Below are 14,377 nucleotides of genomic sequence, written 5' to 3' on the forward strand. Positions count from 1 at the left end.
TTCACACAGTATGATGACCCCAAGTGGCCCTTCACACAGTATGATGACCCCAAGTGGCCCTTCACACAGTATGATGACCCCAAGTGGCCCTTCACACAGTATGATGACCCCAAGTGGCCCTTCACACAGTATGATGACCCCAAGTGGCCCTTCACACAGTATGATGACCCCAAGTGGCCCTTCACACAGTATGATGACCCCAAGTGGCCCTTCACACAGTATGATGACCCCAAGTGGCCCTTCACACAGTATGATGACCCCAAGTGGCCCTTCACACAGTATGATGACCCCAAGTGGCCCTTCACACAGTATGATGACCCCAAGTGGCCCTTCACACAGTATGATGACCCCAAGTGGCCCTTCACACAGTATGATGACCCCAAGTGGCCCTTCACACAGTATGATGACCCCAAGTGGCCCTTCACACAGTATGATGACCCCAAGTGGCCCTTCACACAGTATGATGACCCCAAGTGGCCCTTCACACAGTATGATGACCCCAAGTGGCCCTTCACACAGTATGATGACCCCAAGTGGCCCTTCACACAGTATGATGACCCCAAGTGGCCCTTCACACAGTATGATGACCCCAAGTGGCCCTTCACACAGTATGATGACCCCAAGTGGCCCTTCACACAGTATGATGACCCCAAGTGGCCCTTCACACAGTATGATGACCCCAAGTGGCCCTTCACACAGTATGATGACCCCAAGTGGCCCTTCACACAGTATGATGACCCCAAGTGGCCCTTCACACAGTATGATGACCCCAAGTGGCCCTTCACACAGTATGATGACCCCAAGTGGCCCTTCACACAGTATGATGACCCCAAGTGGCCCTTCACACAGTATGATGACCCCAAGTGGCCCTTCACACAGTATGATGACCCCAAGTGGCCCTTCACACAGTATGATGACCCCAAGTGGCCCTTCACACAGTATGATGACCCCAAGTGGCCCTTCACACAGTATGATGACCCCAAGTGGCCCTTCACACAGTATGATGACCCCAAGTGGCCCTTCACACAGTATGATGACCCCAAGTGGCCCTTCACACAGTATGATGACCCCAAGTGGCCCTTCACACAGTATGATGACCCCAAGTGGCCCTTCACACAGTATGATGACCCCAAGTGGCCCTTCACACAGTATGATGACCCCAAGTGGCCCTTCACACAGTATGATGACCCCAAGTGGCCCTTCACACAGTATGATGACCCCAAGTGGCCCTTCACACAGTATGATGACCCCAAGTGGCCCTTCACACAGTATGATGACCCCAAGTGGCCCTTCACACAGTATGATGACCCCAAGTGGCCCTTCACACAGTATGATGACCCCAAGTGGCCCTTCACACAGTATGATGACCCCAAGTGGCCCTTCACACAGTATGATGACCCCAAGTGGCCCTTCACACAGTATGATGACCCCAAGTGGCCCTTCACACAGTATGATGACCCCAAGTGGCCCTTCACACAGTATGATGACCCCAAGTGGCCCTTCACACAGTATGATGACCCCAAGTGGCCCTTCACACAGTATGATGACCCCAAGTGGCCCTTCACACAGTATGATGACCCCAAGTGGCCCTTCACACAGTATGATGACCCCAAGTGGCCCTTCACACAGTATGATGACCCCAAGTGGCCCTTCACACAGTATGATGACCCCAAGTGGCCCTTCACACAGTATGATGACCCCAAGTGGCCCTTCACACAGTATGATGACCCCAAGTGGCCCTTCACACAGTATGATGACCCCAAGTGGCCCTTCACACAGTATGATGACCCCAAGTGGCCCTTCACACAGTATGATGACCCCAAGTGGCCCTTCACACAGTATGATGACCCCAAGTGGCCCTTCACACAGTATGATGACCCCAAGTGGCCCTTCACACAGTATGATGACCCCAAGTGGCCCTTCACACAGTATGATGACCCCAAGTGGCCCTTCACACAGTATGATGACCCCAAGTGGCCCTTCACACAGTATGATGACCCCAAGTGGCCCTTCACACAGTATGATGACCCCAAGTGGCCCTTCACACAGTATGATGACCCCAAGTGGCCCTTCACACAGTATGATGACCCCAAGTGGCCCTTCACACAGTATGATGACCCCAAGTGGCCCTTCACACAGTATGATGACCCCAAGTGGCCCTTCACACAGTATGATGACCCCAAGTGGCCCTTCACACAGTATGATGACCCCAAGTGGCCCTTCACACAGTATGATGACCCCAAGTGGCCCTTCACACAGTATGATGACCCCAAGTGGCCCTTCACACAGTATGATGACCCCAAGTGGCCCTTCACACAGTATGATGACCCCAAGTGGCCCTTCACACAGTATGATGACCCCAAGTGGCCCTTCACACAGTATGATGACCCCAAGTGGCCCTTCACACAGTATGATGACCCCAAGTGGCCCTTCACACAGTATGATGACCCCAAGTGGCCCTTCACACAGTATGATGACCCCAAGTGGCCCTTCACACAGTATGATGACCCCAAGTGGCCCTTCACACAGTATGATGACCCCAAGTGGCCCTTCACACAGTATGATGACCCCAAGTGGCCCTTCACACAGTATGATGACCCCAAGTGGCCCTTCACACAGTATGATGACCCCAAGTGGCCCTTCACACAGTATGATGACCCCAAGTGGCCCTTCACACAGTATGATGACCCCAAGTGGCCCTTCACACAGTATGATGACCCCAAGTGGCCCTTCACACAGTATGATGACCCCAAGTGGCCCTTCACACAGTATGATGACCCCAAGTGGCCCTTCACACAGTATGATGACCCCAAGTGGCCCTTCACACAGTATGATGACCCCAAGTGGCCCTTCACACAGTATGATGACCCCAAGTGGCCCTTCACACAGTATGATGACCCCAAGTGGCCCTTCACACAGTATGATGACCCCAAGTGGCCCTTCACACAGTATGATGACCCCAAGTGGCCCTTCACACAGTATGATGACCCCAAGTGGCCCTTCACACAGTATGATGACCCCAAGTGGCCCTTCACACAGTATGATGACCCCAAGTGGCCCTTCACACAGTATGATGACCCCAAGTGGCCCTTCACACAGTATGATGACCCCAAGTGGCCCTTCACACAGTATGATGACCCCAAGTGGCCCTTCACACAGTATGATGACCCCAAGTGGCCCTTCACACAGTATGATGACCCCAAGTGGCCCTTCACACAGTATGATGACCCCAAGTGGCCCTTCACACAGTATGATGACCCCAAGTGGCCCCCACACTGGGGGTGATTATACTGTATGGGGGGTCACTGGGGGTGATCATACTGTATGGGGGGTCATTGGGGGTCATTATACTGTATGGGGGGTCATTGGGGGTCATTATACTGTGTAAGGGGCCCTCACAGTGTAATGACCCCCTAGTGGCCCCCTCGCATACCCATCATTGCTGGAGCGCAGGGGAGCCGGCGGTCCTGTTATTCACTAACCGCAGCTCCTTCAGGCCCGCTGCAGCAGTGAGACGGTCATGATGTCACCGCTGGGCCGGGCCTGGAGGAGAGAAGGAGCTGTGCAGTGATGTAGCTAGAACTGACTGGGCCCCACAGCAAATTTTAGTTCCCCCCCCCCCCCCTTCCCCAGTGGATTTACATCACGTTTTTCCTATCGGTTTGATGTATACAAATGTGCAGCACTCCACGTTTTTGTATCCTGCAGAGTCCAGTAAAAAATACCTACGTTAACATATATGTTTTTTTTACAATGGAACTGGCCCAGTCTGAGGCAGCTGTTAACGCATACATTTTTGGTATACATGAAACTGATGGCAAAAATGTAATGTGAACCCAGAATAAGCATCAGTACACAGCGGAGCGGAGAGGGGAGGCCGCCATGTACTGACAGAGCGCTACCTGGTCCTGGTGGTCAGGGATGAGGACTGTGTTTCCCAAGGATCATTTATCTACTGGGAAATACAGGGCACAGTATAATACACTATATTATATAACATAATATATATATACTATAAAGATATTAGCCCTACCCTGGAATAATAATACAATTAGGTGGTCATTTATTATAAATAGAAATACGTCTATGTTAATCTTATTTCTGACACAGATTGTGGCGCAAAGGTCCTTAGCACCTCAATCTGCAACTTTTCTCCACTTATGCCAGGTCTAAAAAAGGTGGCGTTGGCAGGGTAGGGGATACAGTTATGGCCACACAGTTATTGGATACCACCGCCATACAGTCACCGGATAACACCGCCATACAGTCATTGTATAGCACCACCATACAGTGACCAATAAAAAGGGTATAAGAGGGCACAGTACAGGGAATGACTAGGGGCACTGCACAGGGTGTAGTAAGAGGGCACAATGCAGGGTATAAGGGGGCACAGTACGGGGTGCGGGTCACAGTCACATGACCCTGAGACGTTAAAAGGTCCTTATGGTGAATGCGGTTTAGACACCACCATAATGAGAGGCAGAGGAGTGAGACAGGCGCCCGGGGCCCTGGATGGACAGGAGGGGTGGACACAGTAAGTAGGCGGAAGGGGCTCTGAGGGGGATTCATACAAGTAGGGGCAGGAGGTCTGTGCAGGGCAGCAATAGGAGATAGAAGGGTGGAACAGGAGCTCTGGATACATGAGGGAGGAAAGGAGACAGCAGGGGCTCCATGAGGATGAGATAGGACAGGATATGGGGGGCAGGGGCATGTGTCATAGAGGCAAATTGCTTAATGAGGCAGTAAAACGACTAAATATCATGAAGCTGCTGGTCTACAGCATCCAGCAGCAGCTTGAAGAGTTTCCTACCCCCCCCCCCCCCCCACTCCTGTCCCACAGACTGTCTGCACCTCTTCAGACTGCTGCTCCAGCTGCTGGGGTCTCTCTCTTCCTCAGGCAGCACGCCCTGTGTAGGGAGGGCGTGTCTGATGCTGGTAAGGCAATATGTCTTCTCTGCTGGAGTGAAGAGGGGGCGTGTCTGAAGCGCCGCAGCACAGGAGCTTGTAAGGAGGACAGCAGCAGCTGGCCTCATGTGACTATCAGAGGGCCCACCAGAGGATGCGGGAACATGTGCGATTTTTCCACGCGAGTGCAAAACATTGTAATGCGTTTTGCACGCGCGTGAGAAAAATCAGCATGTTTGGTACCCATGTTTGGGTTAGGTGTTCTGTAGATTGTATTATTTTCCCTTATAACATGATTATAAGGGAAAATAATAGCATTCTGAATACAGAATGCTTGGTAAAATAGGGCTGGAGGGGTTAAAAAAATAAATAAAATAATTGAACTCCCCTTAATCCACTTGATCGCGCAGCCGGCATCTCTTCTGTCTTCTTCTTTGCTGTGCACAGGAATAGGACCTTTGACGTCACTGTGCTCATCACATGGTCCAGTCACATGGTTCATCACCATGGTGAGGGACCATGTGATTGGATCATGTGATGTGACGTCACCACAGGTCCTTAGCCGGCAGCTCAACATTACAGAAGAAGACAGAGATCCGCAACTACGCGATCAAGTGGACTCGGTGAGTTAATTATTATTATTTTTTTTAACCCCTCCATCACTATTTTACTTTGCATTCTGTATTCAGAATGCAATTATTTTCCATGTTATAAGGGAAAATAATACAGATCGGGTCCCCAGCCCGATAGTCACCTAGCAACCATGCGTGAAAATCGCACCGCATGTGCACTTGCTTCGGATGCTTGCGATTTTCACGCGGCCCCATTCACTTCTATGGGGCCTGCGTTGCGTGAAAAACGCAGAATATAGAGCTTGCTGCGATTTTCACGCAACACACAAGTAATGCGTGAAAATCACAGCTCATGTGCACAGCCCCATATAAATGAATGGGTCAGGATTCAGTGCGGGTGCAATGCGTTCAACTGGCGCATCGCATTCGCGCGGAAAACTCGCCCCGTGTGAAAGGGGCCTTACTCCAGTCTGAAGCTGCGAAAGTGAAAGGACTGCTGCTCCCTGCCCGGGTATTCCTGGTGCTGATGCCGGCCCTGCTGTCAAAAACTGTGAGGGTGTTAATTTATTAAGGGTATTTTCACACTTGCGGCAGGACGGATCCGACAGGCTGTTCACCATGTCGGATCCGTCCTGCGGCTGTTTCGCCGTGCCCCCGGGCCGCCGCTCCGTCCCCATTGACTATAATGGGGATGGGGGCGGAGCTCCGGCGCAGCACGGCGGTGCACGGCTTAAGGCCGCCGGACTAGAATTACTGCATGTCAGGTTTTTTAGTCCGGCGGCTTTCTCCGTGCACCGCCGTGCTGCGCCGGAGCTCCGCCCCCATCCCCATTATAGTCAATGGGGACGGAGCGGGGGCACGGCGAACAGCCACAGGACGGATCCGACATGGTGAACAGCATGTCGGATCCGTCCTGCCGCAAGTGTGAAACTAGCCTAAGACCGGAGTTTTAGACGACAATTTTAATAGCCCCAGCGCTGGCGGTGGATCATCGAATTTATGAAGAGGCGCCGGCATCCCCATAACTTCAGCCCATGCAGCGCCGCTTCCTAGCTGGCTTACATTTAGACCATTTTTTACGCCTACCCGTCATTTCACGCCCACTTTTTTACACCGTTGCGCCACCGTCTGTGCCTGAAATACACCTAATATAGGCTTATTTCATGTTTAATAAATGACCCTGATAAGAAAATGAGAACGACATACCTGGTTCTGATGAACTGCGGGAGGTTCGGGCGTTGCATCTGTAGAATGGACAAAAAAGGCCCATATTACACTTGTCTGAAAAGCCTCTATACGGTTTAAAAAATCCAAGGTAATTGAAAACAATGGTTTATGGCAGTAAAGTGGCAGTAGAGTGAAAAAGTAATTTCTGATGATTTATTTTTTTCCATCTGTCAGAGTTAAATTAGATATTCTTCTCTATGCACTGATTGATGGATAAAGGGAGTTGATAACATGCACATAAGTCCATGTTATCCTCCCCCTGGGACAATATAAAGTTACACAGAGAAGAGAGAAGGCTCTATATGTCCCTCTCTCTCTGTGCTGCCACTTCTGCACTGGACTCCCTCTCTTCCTCCTTGGCTGGCTGAAGTTAGTCATGCAAGGTCTTGTTTTAAAGCAATCTCTGCATTAAAACAAGACCAAGATTGAGACGCTAGCTGTGATAAATGGCAAGTAAGAGCAGCTTTCACTGGGATCTGTTCTAAGAGATGAGATCGTCAGTTTTTAATCAAAACTGGTTACAATCTCTAGCTGTTACAAAACCTGAGATCCAGCCATCCGTAGCAAGGACGTACGAGAAATGTCCTTGATTACTGAATTTCCACTCTGCAGGGACATATGACATACGTCCTTGGCAGGGAAAAGGTTAAAGGTGTTGTCTAATGAAAAATATTCAACATTTTTCAAACCAGTGTCGGGATCTGCATACTTGAGTCAAATTAAAAATGTAGTATAGTCACTGAGTTATTCAATAAAATGTATGTGTTAATAGCGCCACCTGCTGCTTGTTCTGTTCCTTATTTCCGCTGAACTGCCACCAGCTGGCTCTACAGTTAGAATCTATGACAGTTATAGGGATATTGCTGCAGCGGAAAGGACACACTCCCGGAGCTTCCAGCTAGAAATAAATCTAGCAGAGCCATTGGAATATTAAATAGGGAAGATCACTGAATTCACGAGGTACAGGTTTGGTTCGAGCTTTGTTAGGGCTCGTTCACACGACTGTTGGTGTCCCGTTTCCCGTATTGCGGAGGAATCTCGGACCCAATTAAGCGAATGGGTCTTCGATCCCCATACGCCTGCTCCACGGAAGGTGCCCGTGCATTGTGGATCGCAATTTGCGGTTCACAGCACGGGACACCAACGGTCGTGTGAACAAGCCGTTAGAAAGATATATTTTGATTTGTAGATTAATCATACAACGACCCCTTTAACCCCTTAACGACCCAGGACGAGAATGCTCGTCCTCAATCGCCGGCACTTAGCGCTCGAGGACGAGTGTTCTCGTCCTGCAGTCGTTTCTCCCCCCCCCCCCCCCCTCCCCGCGTGCGGTTCCCCCGATCAGCAGCAGAGATCTGGCGGTTACTGACAGACGGATCCCTGCTGCATCCACCAGCATCCGGTAAATTCACCCCTCATATGCCACGGTCAGCGCTGACCGCGGCGTATGGGAGGTTTGCGCTCCCTCACCTCATACATCGGGTCCCCGCGCTGCTGTGGCGGGGACTCGATGGTTGCCATGGCAGCCCCAAGCTATTCCAAGGCTTGGGGCCTGTCATGTACGGAAGCCTAAGAGGTCCAGCCCCCAGGCTGGGTCTCCTAGGCAACTGTTAGCGTCTTACAGTGTAAGACACTAAGGCCTCTTTCACACGGGCGTGTCCGGATTAGGTCCGGATGCGTTCCGGTGCATTGCGGCAAACCCGCGCGAGTAGGAACGCAATTGCAGTCAGTTTTGACTGCGATTGCGTTCTGATGTTCAGTTTTTATTGCGCGGGTGCAATGTGTTTTGCACGCGCGTGATAAAAAACCGACTGTGGTACCCAGACCCGAACTTCTTTACAGAAGTTCAGGTTTGGGTTAGTTGTAGTGTAGATTGTATTATTTCCCCTTATAACATGGGTATAAGGGAAAATAATAGCATTCTGAATACAGACTGCATAGTAAAATAGCGCTGGAGGGGTTAAAAAAAAAAATATAATAATAATTGAACTCACCTTAATCTACTTGTTCGCGCAGCCCGGCTTCTCTTCTGTCTTCATCTGTGAGCAATTGGACCTTTGATGACGTCACTGCGTTCATCACATGGTCCATCACATGATCCATCACCATGGTGATGGATCATTTGATGAGCGTAGTGACGTCATCAAAGGTCCTATTGCTCACAGATGAAGACAGAAGAGATGTCGGCTGTGCGAACAAGTGGATTAAGGCGAGTTAAATTTTTATTTTTATTTTTTTAACACCTCCAGCCCTATTGTACTATGCATTCTGTATTCAGAAAGCTATTATTTCCCCTTTATAACCATGTTATAAGGGGAAATAATAATGATCGGGTCTCCATCCCGATTGTCTCCTAGCAACCGTGCGTGAAAATCGCACCGCATCTGCACTTGCTTGCAGATGCTTGCGATTTTCATGCAACCCCATTCATTTCTATGGGGCCTGCGTTACGTGAAAAACGCACAAAGAGGAGCATGCTGCGATTTTCACGCAACGCACAAGTGATGCGCGAAAATCACCGCTCATCTGAACAGCCCCATAGAAATGAATGGGTCAGGATTCAGTGCGGGTGCAATGCGTTCAACTCGTGCATCGCATCCGCGCTGAATACTCACCCCGTGTGAAATGTACAGATGTATTGTGCTGTATTGAAACAAGGATCAGACCCTGTCCCATAGTGGGACAAAAAATAAAGTGAAAAAAAAAGTTTTACAAAAAAAATTTAAAGTTTCAAATAAAAAAATAAAAAAAAGCGTCCTTTTCCAAAAATAAAGTAAAAAAATAGTAAAAAAAAATAGGGAAAAGACATATAGACATATTAGGTATCGTCACATCCGTATCGAGCAGCTCTATAAATATATCACATGACCTAACCCCTCAGATGAACACCATAAAAAATAAAAACTGTGCTAAATAAACAATTTTTTTTGTCACCTTGCATCACAAAAAGTACAACGGCCAGCGATCAAAAAGGCGTACGCCCACCAAAATAGTACCAATCTAACCGTCACCTCATCCCGCAAAAAAGAGCCTACCTGAGACAATCGCCCAAAAAAAAAAAAAAACTATGGCTCAGAATATGGAGACACTAAAACATCTTTTTTTTGTTTTAAAAAAGCTGTTATTGTGTAAAACTTAAATAAATAAAAAAGTATACATATTAGGTATCGCCGCGTCCGTATTGACCGGCTCTATAAAAATATCACATGACCTAACCCCTCAGATGAACACCGTAAAAAAAAAAAAAAAAAAAAACGGTGTTAAAAAAAAGCTAGTTTTTGTCATCTTACATCACAAAAAGTGTAATAGCAAGCGATCAAAAAAGTCATATGCAGCCTAAAATAGTTCCAATCAAACCATCATCTCATCCCACAAAAAATGAGCCCCTACCTAAGATAATCGCCTAAAAACTGAAAGAACTATGGCTCTCAGAATATGGAGACACTAAAACATGATTATTATTTTTTTTTGTTTCAAAAATGAAATCATTGTGTAAAACTTACATAAATAAAAAATTGTATACATATTGGGTATCGCCGCGTCCATGGCAACCTGCTCTATAAAAATACCACATGATCTAACCTGTCAGATGAATTTTGTAAATAAAAAATAAAAACGGTGCCAAAAAAGCTATTTCTTGTTACCTTGCCTCACAAAAAGTGTAATATAGAGCAACCAAAAATCATATGTACCCTAAACTAGTACCAACACAACTTCCACCCTATCCCGTAGTTTCTAAAATGGGGTCACTTTTTTGGAGTTTCTACTCTAGGGGTGCATCAGGGGGGCTTCAAATGGGACATGGTGTCAAAAGGAAACTGTCCAGCAAAATCTGCCTTCCAAAAACCGTATGACATTCCTTTCCTTCTGCGCCCTGCCGTGTGCCCGTACAGCAGTTTCCGACCACATTATGGGGTGTTTCTGTAAGCTACAGAATCAGGGCCATAAATAACGAGTTTTGTTTGGCTGTTAACCCTTGCTTTGTAACTGGAAAAAAAATATTAAAATGGAAAATCTGCCAAAAAAGTGAAATTTTTAAATTGTATCTCTATTTTCCATTAATTCTTGTGGAACACCTAAAGGGTTAACAACGTTTGTAAAATCAGTTTTGAATACCTTGAGGGGTGTAGTTTCTAGAATGGGGTCATTTTTGGGTGGTTTCTATCATGTAAGATTCACAAAGTGACTTCAGACCTGAACTGGTCCCTAAAAAGAGGGTTTTTGAAAAATACCGAGAAATTTCAAGATTTACTTCTAAACTTCTAAGCCTTGTAACATCCCCCCAAAATAAAATGTCATTCCCAAAATGATCCTAACATGAGGAAGACATGGGAAATGTAAGGTAATAACTATTTTTGTAGGTATTAATATGTGTTATAGAAGTAGAGAAATTGAAACTTGGAAATTTGCTAATTTTTCCAAATTTTTGGCAAATTTGGTATTTTTTTATAAATAAAAATGAATTTTTTTTTTTACTCCATTTTACCAGTGTCATGAAGTACAATATGTCTCAGAATGGCCTGGATAAGTGAAAGCGTTTTAAAGTTATCACCACATAAAGTGACACTGGTCAGATTTGCAAAAAATGGCCTGGTCCTGAAGGTGAAAATGAGCCCGGTCCTTAAGCGGTTAAAGAGACCCACAGCAGCATAGTAGGATAGTGTCACTACCAGAGCTTTGGGACATTCTCGAATCGCTATGCGAACTTACATCTCCGAGAGTCTCGAAAAGGGGCATATTCGTCCCTCAAAGTCACCTGTGGCCGCGGTTTTTTTTTTTGTTAAAAAGAAAGATGGCTCTCTGAGACCTTGCCTAGATTTTAGGGAGCTGAACCGTATCACGATTCGCGATCCCTATCCCCTTCCTCTGATCCCGGACCTCTTCAATCAAATTGTTGGGGCCAAGGTGTTTTCCAAATTGGATTTGAGAGGCGCGTACAACCTGGTCAGGGTCAGAGAGGGGGATGAATGGAAAACGGCCTTTAATACCCCTGACGGGCATTTCGAGAATCTCGTTATGCCTTTCGGCCTGATGAATGCTCCGGCCGTCTTTCAGCATTTTGTTAATAGTATTTTGTATCATTTAATGGGTAAATTTGTATTGTATCTTGATGATATTTTGATTTTTTCCCCTGATGTTCAGACCCATCAGGATCATCTTTTTCAGGTTCTGCAGATTCTGCGGGAAAATAAATTGTACGCCAAGCTGGAGAAATGTCTTTTTATGGTATCGGAGATTCAATTTCTGGGTTTTCTCCTCTCTGCTTCTGGTTTTCGCATGGATCCCGAGAAGGTCCGTGCTGTACTTGAGTGGGAGCTTCCTGAGAATCAGAAGGCATTGATGCGCTTTCTGGGTTTTGCGAACTATTACAGAAAGATCATTTTGAATTATTCCTATGTTGTCAAACCCCTCACTGACATGACAAAAAAGGGGGCGGATTTTTCCTCTTGGTCGGAGGAGGCGCTTACAGCCTTTTCTAAGATTGTGCATCCCGATGTTTCCTTACCTTTTATTGTTGAGGTGGATGCTTCCGAGGTGGGTGTGGGTGCGGTTTTGTCCCAGGGCCCTTCCCCTGCCAAGTGGCGACCCTGTGCCTTTTTCTCTAAAAAACTCTCCCCGGCAGAGAGAAACTATGATGTGGGAGATAGGGAGTTGTTGGCCATCAAGTTGGCTTTCGAGGAATGGCGCCATTGGTTGGAGGGGGCCAGGCACCCTATCACCGACCATAAGAATCTGGCATACTTGGAGTCGGCCAGGCGTATGAATCCGAGACAGGCCAGATGGTCTCTGTTCTTCTCCAGATTCAATTTTGTTGTTACATTCCGACCTGGGATAAAAAATGTGAAGGCTGATGCTCTCTCTCGCTGTTTTCCGGGAGGAGGAAACTCCGAGGACCCGGGTCCCATTTTGGCGGAGGGGGTAGTTGTTTCTGCTCTATATTCCGATTTGGAGGCCGAGGTCCAGGCTGCCCAGACTGAGACACCTGCCCGTTGTCCTTCTGGGAAGTTGTTCGTGCCTCCTGAGCTACGTCACAAACTCTTTAAGGAGCATCATGATACGGTTCTTGCTGGTCACCCCGGGAGTAGAGCCACGATAGATCTCATTGCTCGGAGATTTTGGTGGCCGGCTCTTCGTAAGTCGGTGGAGGGTTTTGTGGCTGCTTGTGAGACGTGCGCTCGCGCTAAGGTCCCTCGTTCACGGCCTTCAGGTTCCCTTCTCCCGTTACCCATTCCTTCCCGTCCTTGGACACACCTGTCCATGGACTTTATCACGGATCTTCCTCGTTCCTCGGGGAAGTCGGTGATCCTGGTGGTGGTGGACCATTTTAGCAAGATGGCTCATTTCGTACCTTTCCCTGGTTTACCCAATGCTAAAACGTTGGCGCAAGCTTTTGTCGACCATATTGTTAAATTGCACAGCATTCCCTCTGATATTGTTTCCGATAGAGGCACGCAGTTTGTGTCCAGGTTCTGGAAGGCTTTCTGTTCTCGCCTGGGGGTTCGGCTGTCCTTCTCTTCTGCTTTTCATCCGCAGTCGAATGGTCAGACTGAGCGCCTCAATCAGAATCTGGAGACATATTTGCGCTGTTTTGTGGCAGAGAACCAGGAGGATTTGTGTTCATTTCTCCCTCTTGCTGAGTTTGCTCTGAACAACCGTCGTCAGGAATCTTCTGATAAGTCACCATTCTTTGGTGCATATGGGTTCCATCCGCAGTTTGGGACATTCTCGGGAGGGGCTCTTTCTCGTTTACCTGAGGAGGAGAGATTTTCCTCGTCTTTGTCTACCATTTGGCAAAAGATTCAGAGTAATCTTAAAAAGATGAGTGAGAGGTATAGGCGTGTGGCTGATAAGAGACGTGTGCCTGGTCCGGACCTGAATGTGGGTGATCTGGTGTGGTTGTCTACTAGAAACATTAAGTTGAAGGTTCCCTCCTGGAAATTGGGTCCCAAGTTTATTGGGCCTTATAAAATCTTGTCAGTCATCAATCCTGTTGCCTTCCGTCTTGATCTTCCACGGGTTTGGAAGATACATAATGTATTTCACAGATCTCTCTTAAAACCATATGTCCAGCCCACGGTACCCTCCTCTTTGCCTCCTCCTCCGATTTTGGTTGATGGCAATCTGGAGTTTGAGGTTTCCAGAATTGTGGACTCTCGCATTGTCCGCGGTTCTCTTCAGTACCTCGTTCATTGGAAGGGTTATGGTCCTGAGGAGAGGATGTGGGTTCCGGTGTCGGACATTAAAGCCACTCGCCTCATCAGGGCATTTCATAGGGCTCATCCTGAGAAGGTGGGTCCTGGGTGTCCGGAGTCCACCCGTAGAGGGGGGGGTACTGTCACTACCAGAGCTTTGGGACGTTCTCACAGCTCTGTTTCTCCACCCCTGTGATGATTTCACTACTAGAGCTGGGAGGAGTTCTCACTACTCTGTTTACTTTTGGTTTCTTTCACCACAGCTGTTCTTCATGTGTTTGATTTCCCTCTCTTTATATCACCCCTCCTCCTATGATAGGATGTGGATTATAGTTCTCACTTCAGTTGTAGCTCTTGCTTTAGTTTCTTCACTTGTAGCTATCAGTTCACTGGACCTGTGTTCTGCTGCCGCTTGCACTCCGGATATTGCCAGCCTGTCCTTGGATCCGTCTTCTCTGCGGCTGCAACACCTTCAGCTAA

This window comes from Bufo bufo, chromosome 6 (genome assembly GCF_905171765.1).
Source record: "Bufo bufo chromosome 6, aBufBuf1.1, whole genome shotgun sequence".
In the NCBI taxonomy this organism is placed as follows: Eukaryota; Metazoa; Chordata; class Amphibia; order Anura; family Bufonidae; genus Bufo; species Bufo bufo.